This window comes from Ochotona curzoniae, unplaced genomic scaffold, assembly GCF_017591425.1.
Source record: "Ochotona curzoniae isolate NIBS_2020 unplaced genomic scaffold, NIBS_Ocur_1.0 patch227, whole genome shotgun sequence".
Classification (NCBI taxonomy): Eukaryota; Metazoa; Chordata; class Mammalia; order Lagomorpha; family Ochotonidae; genus Ochotona; species Ochotona curzoniae.
Genome location: NW_024466781.1, coordinates 1 through 12,996, shown reverse-complemented (window position 1 = coordinate 12,996; position 12,996 = coordinate 1). Strand labels below are relative to the sequence as shown.

The window sequence follows — 12,996 nt, the reverse complement described above, 5'->3', positions numbered from 1 at the left end:
GGATTCCAACTTTGTAGTATAGCTAAATGAAGCTATGAAAGAACTAGTGCTTATGTGGAATCCCAGCACATCAAAGGGGAGGGTGGGCCAATTGAGCCATCATGCTGGAATACTTTGTATTTTCATCTCATTCTTAAAATGATCTTTAAAATACACATCTGGAAAACACAGATTCCTTACACTTACTCTTTGTTAGTTACCTTTGGAAAAAGAGCTGTATGACATCAAATATATACACATATTTATTTTTCTCATATATATATATTGTTTTCTTGGAGGTTATGCTATAGTACATTTTTTAATCTTTTGATCCATAATTTTGCCATTAGAAAGCAATTTGTTATACTATGTAATAAATTTTAAGGAGAAAACATAATAGAACATCAAAACAATCTAATAAAATCATCATTTGATGTATCATTATTAGAATATAAAATTTCAGAAAACCAATTTCCACATTGTAATCATGATATTTTTATTATAGCAAATCACAAAATTAACCTTTTTAGAGTTAAGTAATTATGAATTCCTTTTATAGACAGGATTTAGAGACAAATCATTTGATATTTTGGAAACCAAAATTGTCTGCTCTGCATTTTCATAGCTACCTGGAGTGTAAGCAGTAGATGCTATTTTTTCTCTTTCCTACCTTCTTTATAAAGGCTCTAGTGCCTTTAAAACAATCTGTACCTTGAGCTTTCTTCTGGAAAAAATGAATGACTTACAAAAACGATGTGGTTCATTTAATACAGCACATCCATGAGGAATAGTTGATCTCCTCACATGCAAGTCAATTGACGTAACTTTACAACAGGAACCATATATTGCTTTGAACAGATTAATACAGATTATATAAAGAACACTTATATTGTTTTGTAGAAGTTAATAAAAAATGATCAAATTAATTTTGATTTCTTAAAAGAGGTGTTAAAATAGATGAACATTTTAATGTCAGGCTTCTGTTGTAAAAACAAACAAAAAACACATATTCAGGATAATACAATTTGATAAATGAGATACATTTTGTCTAATTGAAATTATATTAATCTTTATATCTTATTCAAACATGGATTTATTGTGTTGCTTTTATTTTTGAATATGTGATTGACATTAAAACACAATATTTTCTGTGGTCATAAAAAATGTCAAAATAATTCCCATAATTATAAATATTTTTTCCCACATAAATTTTTAAAAAATATATACGTGTACATATAAATAGAGAAGTAAACACTTATTACTATTATTTTTTCCTTTATTAAGGCTCAAGAAACTGAGATCATACCTTGGACCCTTTGATTTCAATTGAGACAGGAAAACCAAACTATGACAAATCCCCCAATTTTGACAGAAATTTTTCTGATATTGACTGCCTGTTAAATTGTTGGCATCTGGGTTTGTTCCTTTGTGAAACATATGCCCATTTCTTGAGTAATTTGTTTGTTTTGGTGTTTTGGTTGTTCTGAAGTTCTTTGGATATTCTGGAGATTAGCCCCCTATCACTTATGTAGTGTGCAAAGATCTCCCATTCTGTGGGTTGCTGTCTATTGGCGTGTCTATTGGCGTGAGAAGCATAAGGTTATGGTGTTGTTGTCGGGTTGTACGATTTAACGGACAAGCATTATGAGAGTGAGCGTGAGGGTCAGAGGTGATCTTGGACGCTTGGATCTGTGTGCACATGGCTGCGATGGCATGGCTTAAGAGGTGATGGCATCTCAGTGGGCACGTTGACACACTGTATCGTTGGACACGCCATGGAATCTTTGTTTAGGAAGCCGGGGTTTTGGTAAGGTTTATTTTTCTGTACCTGAAAGGCAGGGCTACAGGCAGGAGGCACCAGGGTTGTAATGGTTGTTTTTTGTTTGGTTATTTTTGTTTTGTTTTTTGTTTTTTAAGATTCATTTTTATGAGAGAGGTATAATTACAGACCAAATTAATTGACTAAAATAATTCTTGCATCCCATTTTAATCCATGAAAAAAATTTTTATTTCTTCAACTTTCTGATTTTAAATGCTATCAAATTATTTTGTTTGTCTCCTGTTGAATTTTGTTTTTCTCCTGTAACTTTTCTTAGTCTTTGTGTAGCTCTATTATGAATTACTTCTAGGAATTATTCCATCGAGTTATTACCCTTTAGCTGTTTGTTTCATCTCCTCAGTATATGGATATTTACCTACTTTTTTTTTTTTTAACTAATTTGATTATAAACCTGAGGTTCAGTATCTATGCAGTAGTAACAAGTGTTTTGCAGGTACTGGGAAAATGAATAATGAATTTCTTAAATTATTTTAGTGTTCTCCATTTTGCTGTTTAACACCAATTTTCCTGAAAATATTTTTAGCATGTATTAGGAAATAATTTTCAAATAATCATTTCTTTGTATAAATATGTGCTTTTTGGCCATGCCGTATGCACTAGATGATAGAATTTACTGTATTATGTGCTTAATAACAATTCTTTTTCATTGTTTTAATGTGAATAAAAATTTTATCTTCCCAAATACATTATGTTATTTTTTGCTTGAAGGTGTTATATTTTTCTTAGTATTGTTGAGGTTTTACATTAAGGTATGATTCTATTTAGATTTTGTTAGAAATTATTTTTTTATTCTGTGGTTTACACAATCTCTAATTAAAACAACAACAACAACAGTAAGCTTTTTTTCCTATTTCTTTCTGCAGTGAGAAATGTGTGCACAAAGGATTATCCTCGTTAGTCTCTTGGTTTCGCTGGATTTTTTTCCACCCACACAATTTGAAATCCAGTGTGTGTTCATCTGTACACCATCTTTAACCAGCTCCGGAACATCTGCAACCCAAGAAGGAAATCTCAAACTAATTTTAATCACTCAGCCCATATAATGTTGTCATCTCTCAACTATTCTCTTTTCGTAATGTCTCTTACTTAAGTGTCTTTTTTTGCTCACTGTGAACCTTCTTGCAACTTTTAAATAAAGATGATTTAAACATAAATCTTATGAGATATTTTTGCATTTGATTTTATTCTAGATTGTGAAGGTATTGGGTTTTTATTAATCTGCTATTATATGCATTCATACAATAAGAGTTTTTTCACATATTCTTACAATTGGGCATATTTTCAACTTTAACATTATGTTTTTATTGCAGAAAGTGTACTTATTAAGTTGACAGAGTAATGTGAATGCAACTTTATGCTTTATTAAGTAATTTTAATTGATATAAAAGCTTGTTTGGCTTTGCTAGTAGCAGTTTAGTGAGCTAGTTTTTCCCATACATGTTTCCACTAGTTATACTTTTGTTTCTTGAACTCAAACTTTTAAATCTAAAATGGAAGCACTTTCTGATTTCAGGTTGTTTTTTGGGTTTTTTTTTTTATAATTAGGTACTCTACTTCTTGAAAATATTTGAATGATGTAAAGACATAAATTATTTTTCAACTAAAAAATGAGGAGTGAAGCTTTGCCCTATTGGTTAAGATACTGATTGACCTTTGTGGCAAACCATGATGAAGCTCTGGATGAACCATCTGGAAACTGAACCAGCAAATTTCTTTCTTTCCCTTTCTCTCTTTAGACTTTTATAAAGCTTACATCACTTAAAAATATTTTCATTTGTATGTCAGAGCTACAAAGTGAGGAGAGAGAAATCCTCTATCCACTGGTCCCAGGGGCCCAAATGAGTGCAGCAATGCAAACACTTGGTACATCTTCCCCTGTTTTCCCACACACATTAACAGGGAGATGAATTAGTAGTGGAGCACATTGGATTTGATCTGTCCACCATATAGCATGCCTTGTCTATCAAAGGAAAGGTTTAACTTAGTATAAAATCCTGCAGGAGAGCTTAAAAGTACCTCTTTCTTGGTGGTCCCTCTAATGGGGACTGGAACTTAAAGTGTGACATCCACACCGAGAAGAACTTTGGGATACAGGGTACACAGGCGAGATGAATGAATGCACAATTTATTGAATTTTTCTGGTCTTATACCAATTTTTGCAGAACAAGCAGGTTGGTAAAAGTTACAAGTTAATGGAACAATGGTAATCAAACTACTCCACCAATAGGTTACAAGGGCTCAGGGGAAACAATCACCAGGCTCCAAGCAGCTGGATAAGTAAACATCAGTTACAGGAATCCACACTGGTAAACAAACAGATCTAACTAGAAATACAATCCAACAGAACTGTTTGTACTCAGATATGTTTAGGCCACAATCACTGAAGGGACAGGGAGTTAATGAAGATGCCTCACACCTCCCCAGATGTGTTAGCCAGCCCAAGGTTTATCTGCAATCTCAGCAGGGAGTCTGCTCCCTGCAGCATTCTCAGTCTGCCTAAAAGAGTTAAGATTCAGAGTCCTCAGGCATTGTGATCTGGGTTTTCAGGGGCAGATCTCCACAATGAATATATCTCCACACTGCTTACTCCTTTTTCTCTGTTATGTTTCCCAGAACAAGGTCTCTAACAGTTTCTTACAGGCCTTTACAAGAATTCCATATGCACACATACACATACAGCTACTTTAAAACACCATGAGAATGGAATTAAAAGATTAGTTTTTCTGTAATAAACTTTAAAATTCACAAAATACATTAGTGAATAAATGTAAAAACATTTTTATAGGTGAGCTATATAATGGAGACTAGCATATCTGAAGTGAAGATATATTGCAGTATACATATCTGTTCCTTTATTAAAAAAAAGGAATCCCAATGAAAACTTGATATATAACTTTACAACATACTAGACTATACAATTGTCTATAACTACAGTGCCACAATATATTGAAATAGCAGAATGTAGGGGTTAAGGTTGTAGCTGAAGGACTGTATTATTGTGATAATATAAGGGAAAACTGGGGGAAGCTATGGAGGGGTGGAGGGAGGAATCCCTGTACATATGGAACTGTAGCATAAAGATAATAATATAAAATATACAAAAAGTAAAAAAGTAAAGCTTGAAATTCATACTAGGGACTTTTAAAAAGCTTGTGTATAAGGCATATTACACAAAAAGGATTGAATGAATTTTGATTTTTGCATCAAAATAACTTCATTGTTTAAAAGAATTTTATTTTTTGAATGACAGATTTCTAGAAAGGGAAAGATCTACAGCCAGAAACTTTTTCTAGGTTTCCAATGTTGTTGCAGGGACCCAAGGATTTGGGCCATCCTCTGCTGCTTTTCTAGTCCATACACAAAGAGCTGGATTGGCAGTGGGGAAGCTAGGACTGGAACCAGTACCCACATGGGACACTAGCGTGACAGATGAAAGCTCAATCTGTACCATGGCTTCCGGCTGGGCCCAGTTCACTCTCGGTAGGCCTTGAAGGACACCAGCTGAGGAGTTGGTAGCTCTAAGAAGATTGATATCATGGCAGGTCCAGAAACTGATGCCCAATTCCAGCTCACTAAAATCAAAAAGTGTTCAACTCTTACAGGCTCACAGGCAGAATGAATTGTGTACTAGCCACATATGGAGGCATTGCTTTGCTGGTTATGTACTTCAGCTTAAGGTCTAAAAATTCCAGCTGTGAAAGCAACATAAGTGGATTACAAATCATTTCCCATCTGCCCTCCTGCCTGGAGAAGCTAATTAACTCAACGTCTGGTGATTCAATTTGTACAATAAATTATGAACCTGGAAAAACAAAATGTGCCATGGCATTGGCCCACATAAACTCATTTTAAACTTTATTTTCTAGGAAATTTCTGAAGTATCTTAGTCAATATATAATTCTATTACTTTGTCCAACATTTTTTTTTTATTTTCCACTTTGCCACTAAAAATGTATTTCACTCACTGCATACATAGTATTATATAAATTTGTCTTCATGTATTTTAACAATTCCCTATTGATACAGATTGATTGTTTCTGTTTTATTCCCATCATAATATTACAGAAACCTGGTGTTTCTATAGGACCAAATATATGCAAGATAATTTCTACAGTTGAATCCCATCAAAGGACATTTGCATTTAAAGAGTTTTTTAGAGAGTTGTGACAAAATAACCCTCAAAGAAACTTTATGGTATTAGAGTCTTACCAATGTGAGTTCAATAGCCTGTTTCCTTACCTCTTTATCAGCAAGTGTATACTGTCAGACATACTCAGAATTCCTTCAGACACTGCAAATTTCCCATTTTCTTCCTTTTTAAAAATTTTTAAATTTTGTTTTATGACACAGTTTCATAGGCTCTGGGGTTCCCCCAGCCCCTCCAAAAAGCCCTCCCCCAAATTGATTTCCTCCATATTGTTACAGTATTACAGTTTGTATCCAATCATGATTCCTTCATTGTGGGTATGGGCCACATAGAGTCCGGCATCTTATTGTCCAGATAAATTTAACAGTTTCACTGGGAGACCATCCCTGGTCTGAAAGTAGAGCTGGTGGAATATCATCCCCTCCAATGAAAAGCCACTATCCAGCTTCAACAACAATTTACAACATCATGAAGTTAATTGACATGGTATAGAGTGACCAATATGTTAGAAAATGCAAGTTCTTAACCGAATCCTATGGCTGCTTCACTGACATTTCAATTGTAGTTTTTATACAACCGGCTGCTATACACCTTATAAAAGATATAGGGTACTGTTCAGCTATCTTGTGTCTATTTTCATTGTTATATTTAGCAGCTTATAGTTTTCAAGTGTGATTCCTACTGAACTTCATGAATTTTAGGTTAGTTCAAATAGGCTTATAAATCAAACATACCATATGTTAACAACTGAGGAGCAAAACATTTTAGGAGGGATGTGCAGAGAAATCTTTAGTACCATAATGAGGAGTAACTAATCTTTGTGTCCTACCTAATAAAGGTATATGGGAGTCCAAGCTGACTGCCTCCTGTCTGTTCTAAGCTTTCCTTATTGGTCTCTGTCTATCTGATCTAATTTTCCATTTTCTTCTGATCTTCGCCTTCAGGTTCTCTTTCCTTCTTTGTAGCTCTCTGGTCACACTTGGTTTGCTTTTTGATTTTTGTTTTACCATGAATCCTTGTGAAGACTGCCCTGTGCTCATTTCCCACTAACACTCCTCATTCCTCATTCCCCCAACCATCTTTTTACTTTTATGCTCATGGACTTCCCTTATAGTTTCCTGAAGCTCTCCAAACTGAACAGAAAACAGGTACTCTTTCTTAACCTCCAAACCTGCCACACTTCTGAACCAACAGAAAAAGCTGATCAGGAAAGCTGGAAATACTTAATCTTGGGCATATTATGAATAAATTCGTATTGATGTATCCATGAAGAAAAATCACCTAGCTTTGTATTGCCTTTTAAGAGCGAAGTTTCTTTTTTCTTTTTTTCTAAATCCTATACTGATGTAGGACTTTTGGACACAAAATGCGGCAGCAACTCCAATTCTTGTCTCCCAGGAAAAAATCATTTTCTTGAGGACACAGTTTAGTTTTAAAGCAAGATTTATTAGAAGAAAGGAGAAAAGATGCTCCCATCCTAGTAACGGGAGGAGCTTCAAGAAAGGAGAGACCTGTGCACAGGGGGTGTCGGCATCGTTTCAAATTTTGCTTCAAAGGAGTTTCTCCAAAAACAAAGGAAAATTCGTGGTTTCCGTGATACCTGGCTTTGGAACAAAAGGCCCCAAAAGGTGTTACCAATTCACTTCCTCACTCTCATTCTAATGATAAAGAGACCAGTCTGACACTACCCTGAGATGGAATTGGGTGGTCACTTTAGGTGGGGAACTGATATGTTGATTTCATCCTTATCTCTTGGGGGAAGCATGTTCTTGATATGTTCATTATGCACTTGTCTCTTGGGAGAAATGTGCTCTAGTGAATTTAAGACATAGTGGAGAAAATATCATTTTATATTTGAGAAAAATGATTCACAGACCCAGAATACCCTAACTGCCTAATACCCAGTCTGACTCCTCACAAAATACTTGACACAATTCTTTCTTTTGAGCCAATGTGTTGTGAGTTTTATTCATTGCTCCTTTTTGGTGGGAGTAGGACAAAAATAGAAGTGAAAGAAGAGAAAAGAAAGCCTAAAAGTTCCAGATCCAGACTTTACAAAGAACAAAAGGATGTTCTTTAGTTTGCAGGCAGCCTGGGGACTTATGAGCATCCACAGAGAAATGAAAATGGTGGGAAGGATGGATCCCACAATGGGAGAAAAAGGTATGACGGATTGTTTGCCAGCTCCCCTTTTACATAGCAGTTGACTCTAGCACTCTCTGATTTATCCAGAGTTTATAGGAGGGAAAGCCTAAAGTCTATGATTCTGTATTGCTGCCTCTCCCTGAACTGATTTTCTCTTACTGCTTGTCAGGGTGAGAGGATTTTCCCAGTCCTGAGGGGAAGAGGTCCTTTATACTATGTCAAAGAGAGTGAGTCAGCTGCCATTTCACAGCAGAGGACACAGATTATCATAGTGATTACGTCCTGAGCCAGAAGCTGCATGAGGTGACACTGGATAGAGTCACATTAACAGGTGCAGGCCCATGGGAATGGAGCAAAAAATAATAACATGGATGATTGCTTTTTTAAGGAGGCAGGAAGCTATACTGGGGGAAAAATTCCAACCCCAAGTGTAGATGCAAGTCTGATGATTTCAGCCCCAAATACGCAGGAATTGAAAGCCACCAGATCCTCACACTACGTCCTTTTTGTGATTAAATAACTACACATCAGCACTGCTCTTCAAAAGGTTAAAGCCTAAATTACAAATCCAATCTGCAGGTGCAAATGACTAATCCTGAAAGCTACTTCTAACCCTCAAACCCTTATTGCTTCATAAATGAACACTTGAACCCTATGGTGATTTGTACTTTACCTACTGGAGCACTGTAGAAGGACATTCAGAATCTTTGCTATTGTGGGAGACATAGCCAGTTGCATCTCCCCTGAAGGTGCCAGGAGCAATTGATATGGAGGTGAATGAACAGGAAACCTGGTTTACAGGTTTAGGTATAAACAAGTTGTGTTATGGCAACTCTACCTTGCTGTGGAGATGTAAATGGTTCAAGCTCCTTCTCTCTGGGTGCCTACATGACAACCTTCTTTAAAAAGTCTGGTGCTGTTAATAAACTTCAGCTATTGACCACCAGTCAGTAGTCCATGCATGTTATTATTGACTCCATGCCCCAAGTCCATCGCTGCAGGACAGTGACAGAACGATTTTTATAATACTCTGCAACTGCTAACTCAAATGTAAGATCAAGTGAGGCAGGAAATATCATCTGTCTTTCTCAGCATCTTACCCTTAGTAATTAGCCTGATGTCTAGAATACGGCAATTACTCAGTACATCCCTATGATGCTTAAATTCATGCGTACATTATACTCCAGAATCAGGATAAGTTCCCTAAAACATGCAAGGTTATTGTTTTATTTAATTTTTACTTCTTTTTATTATTATTTTATGATACAGTTCCATAGGCCTCTCCCCAATTTTCTCCTCCATCACTATATAGTTACTATAGTATAGTTTTTCATACACAGTAATATGTCCATCACTGCAGGCATGGACAATGGCAGAGTCCAGCATCCTACTGTCAAGATATAGTAAACAGTTTCATTGGGAGTCCATCTTTGTCTGGAAGTAGAGATGCATACTGCATTGTATCTTCACATCTGGATATGATAGTCTTCATTACACAGTTACTATATATCCCCTGAAATGAAAAGCCACAATAAAAATCAACAATAGGAAGAGAAATAGAAATTTACAATGCCATGAAGTTAAATTACATGCTGCTAGATATAATAGTCTCCATTACACAGTTCCTATACATCCTCTTAAATGAAAAGTCACAAAATAAAATAAACAACAGGGAAAAAGAAAGAGAAATTAACAAGACCATGGAGATAAATAACATGCTACTGAATGATTAATATGTCACTGAAGAAATGAAAAAGAAAATCAAGAACTTCCTTGAACCTACTATATGATCTATGAGTCATTCAAGAATTTAATCAGAAGAATTTTGAAGAGATGAAACTAACAAAAAATATCAAAATCCATGAGATATAGTTTCCGCTGATCTTTGTGGGTGAGATATGTCTCCTGCAGGCAACAAATAGAGGGGTTTTGTTTTTTAATCCAGTCTACTAATCTATGACGTTTGCTTGATGAGTTTAAGCTGTTTACATTCAGGGTTAATACAAATAGGTCGTAATTTGGTTCTGTCATTTTAGCAGTGGGTTGTTCATTGATTTAGTATTCTGTTATTTTACTGGGATGTTCTTTGCATTTGCCTTTGATTTTGGTGGGTGCTACTCCTTTTCTCTGTCAAGAGAACATCTTGAAGTATCATTTTTAGGGCAGGTTTGGAAGATGCATATTCTTTTAAATTTTCTTTAATGTGGAAGAATTTTATTTCATTTTCAAAGACAAAGGAAAATTTTCCTAGGTACGTTATCCTGGGCTGACAATTTTTTGGTTTTAGAATCTGGAATGTGTGGCTCCATTCTCTTCTGTCCTGTAGAGTTTCCTGTGAGAGGTCTCCTGTGAGTTTAATTAGCATTCATTTATATGTCAGTTGATTTTTTCACGTGCACATTTAAGGATCTTTTCCTTATGTTTGATTGAAGAGAACTTGATTATCACATGTTATGATGAAGATCACTTTTGGTCAACCTTGTAGGGATTTCATTAAATACATTTTTAAACCCAGCTTCTCTTTCTGCACTTTCAGTGACTTCCATAATTTATATTACGTGTCATAATAGTGTGTTTCAATTCTTGAATACTTTTTTTTTAGCCTGATCCAGCTCTGCTTCCAGCTTTTCATTTGTTTCCCCTTTGTGGCAGGAAATATCTTCTAATTCTGAGATGCTTTCTTCTACCTCCTTCATTCTATTTTGGAGACTCTCCACTGTACTTCTAATTTGCTCCACTGTATTCTTCATTTCTGATATATCAGCTTTCATTTGATTCATTTCCAGTGTGACATATTCCTTGAATTCCTTGAATGCCTGCTTTACATGCTTCTCATTGTTGATAAGAAGTTTTATAACAACTGTTTTGAATTCTGTATCCCTCATTTTCTTGATGTCTTCCTCAGTGAACTCAGGTTGGCAAAGGGTTTTGCTCCTTTGCAGGGAAGTCTTCAGTAATATTCATTTAGCCTTTGTCTCTTCTTTTGCTCTTGGTCATTATACTTCTTGTTAGCAGAATCTTCTCCTTGGGGCAGATTTCTAAGGTGTGTCACCCACAGGTCTACAGCTTGGTTTTACTTATTGCACTTCTTATATGGCTCTTTGCTTGTAGCCAATTGTGCTACTCTCTCCAGTGAATTCCAGGTCTGGGTTCTTATGTTAGATTTCCACCATGGTATCCATAGCCCCAGCTGGCTCACCACACTCCACCTCCTGTGACACTGCTGAGGCTTCACCATTGTTTTTACAGCCTTTCTCCCACTTCTGGTTGGAGCAGGTCCCAGGCTTAGGGAGACACTAGGAGTCCTCTATAGCTAAGTTGTTGGTGGTGCTGATCTTGCTAGAACCTGTTGGCCATTATGTCTGGGGGCCACACAGACCTATTCTGACCCATATGAAGCCATAGTTGGTACTATTTTCCTGTGGGAACAGTGCAATGCACTGAACCCAGTGAGTTCTTGCTGAGTTCAGTGCATGTACAACTCAGTGTTGTCCCCTGCAGTCTTAAATTCTTTGCCACACTGTAAGAAATGGCACCTGATGTGCCACTGCTAGAGTTCTTGATCTGTTTGCCATCAGGTCTGAGGGCTACCCAGACCTCTCTTGAGTGGAACCTGTAGGATTCCACGTTGTAGTTCACTGAGTCAGAAATGAGTTCACTCCCAGCTCAGTGCATGCGCAATCCTGCCCCATAGCCTTTGCCTCCATAAACAAAATAGTGCCCAATTTGGCTCTAGGAGGTAGACTGGGCTATGAAATCCACCCTGTTCCCATACTGCCCATCTGGGACCTGCCACTCTGTCCCTGCTCCTGGTCAAATCAAACAGACCAGCAGGATGGGTTGTTCTTTGTCTGGGTTCACCTCTGCAGCTCCAACAGTTCTAGCTGCCGGCGGAGTTCAGATCGCTGTTTGCTGAATGCTATTGGGGTATTAGTCACTGCAACACCACACCATTGTGTCCACTGCTTTCCTGTGTCTGTCAGTCTCCAGGTACCTCTCCGCTGTTGTTCTGTCCTCTTCTGTTTCACAGAATGTGCCTTCTCTGCTTCACACTGGCTAATATTTCTCCATCTGTTTAAACATGTCCTTACCCTATTCCGCCATCTTGATTCTTGAGGAAATGATTGCAAGGTTATTTTTGGCAATCTGCACCAATGGTGTGGGCCCTGGTTTGTGGTTTTCAGAACACAGCCTATGTTCTCTTCTTGTCCCTCTCTCCTTCCCATCACTCATGATCTGCATCACTGAATCCTCTGCTGTTCTAGCTTTTTTCTTCCTTAAAACTTCCCTGTTTTTTTCTTGAAACTGTCACTAAATCAGGTGAGAAATGTCATAGATTTCAAAGTAGTTTTATGGAAAAGGCCCAAATGACATCAAGTGGAAGTGCTCTGGCTTTCTAATGACCCTTAAGCATTTCCGCAAAACAAATATTGTGACACATGGTGGCATATGACAACACCCAAGAAATCTGCTTTGTCTAGAGTCCCCCCCCAATCTCTTCCTGCAGATAAACCATTTTCAGTTGTCTTCCATTCAAACTCAAAAGCACCAAGCTAACCACTACAGCTCAGAAAAGAATAGGAGAGAAGGAGCAAAGGGCACAGACCCAGGCTGCCTAGGGAGCAACAGACTCCTCCTTATGTAGCACTTTTGTTTCTGGTGTGAGGTTGGTCACAATGGAAACAATACAGCAACATTTTTTCCAATACCCTCAGTCACAAACACCCCAGGACACTATCACAGATACTGCATAGGCTTCTGTGTGTGCAGCAGAATGAAAACATGACAGTATTCTATGAGGTAAGAAGAAAGGGAATATGTTGAGCAAAAAAGGAAAAGATGCCAATTCATAAAATATTCAAATTGAAATGAATCACTATGATCA

General features: G+C 36.9%; 1 pseudogene; it reads left to right on the top strand.

The window, feature by feature from the left end:
* The first annotated feature begins 5,060 nt into the window (after positions 1–5,060).
* Positions 5,061–5,528, top strand: LOC121166781 (annotated as a pseudogene).
* The last annotated feature ends 7,468 nt before the right edge of the window (positions 5,529–12,996 follow it).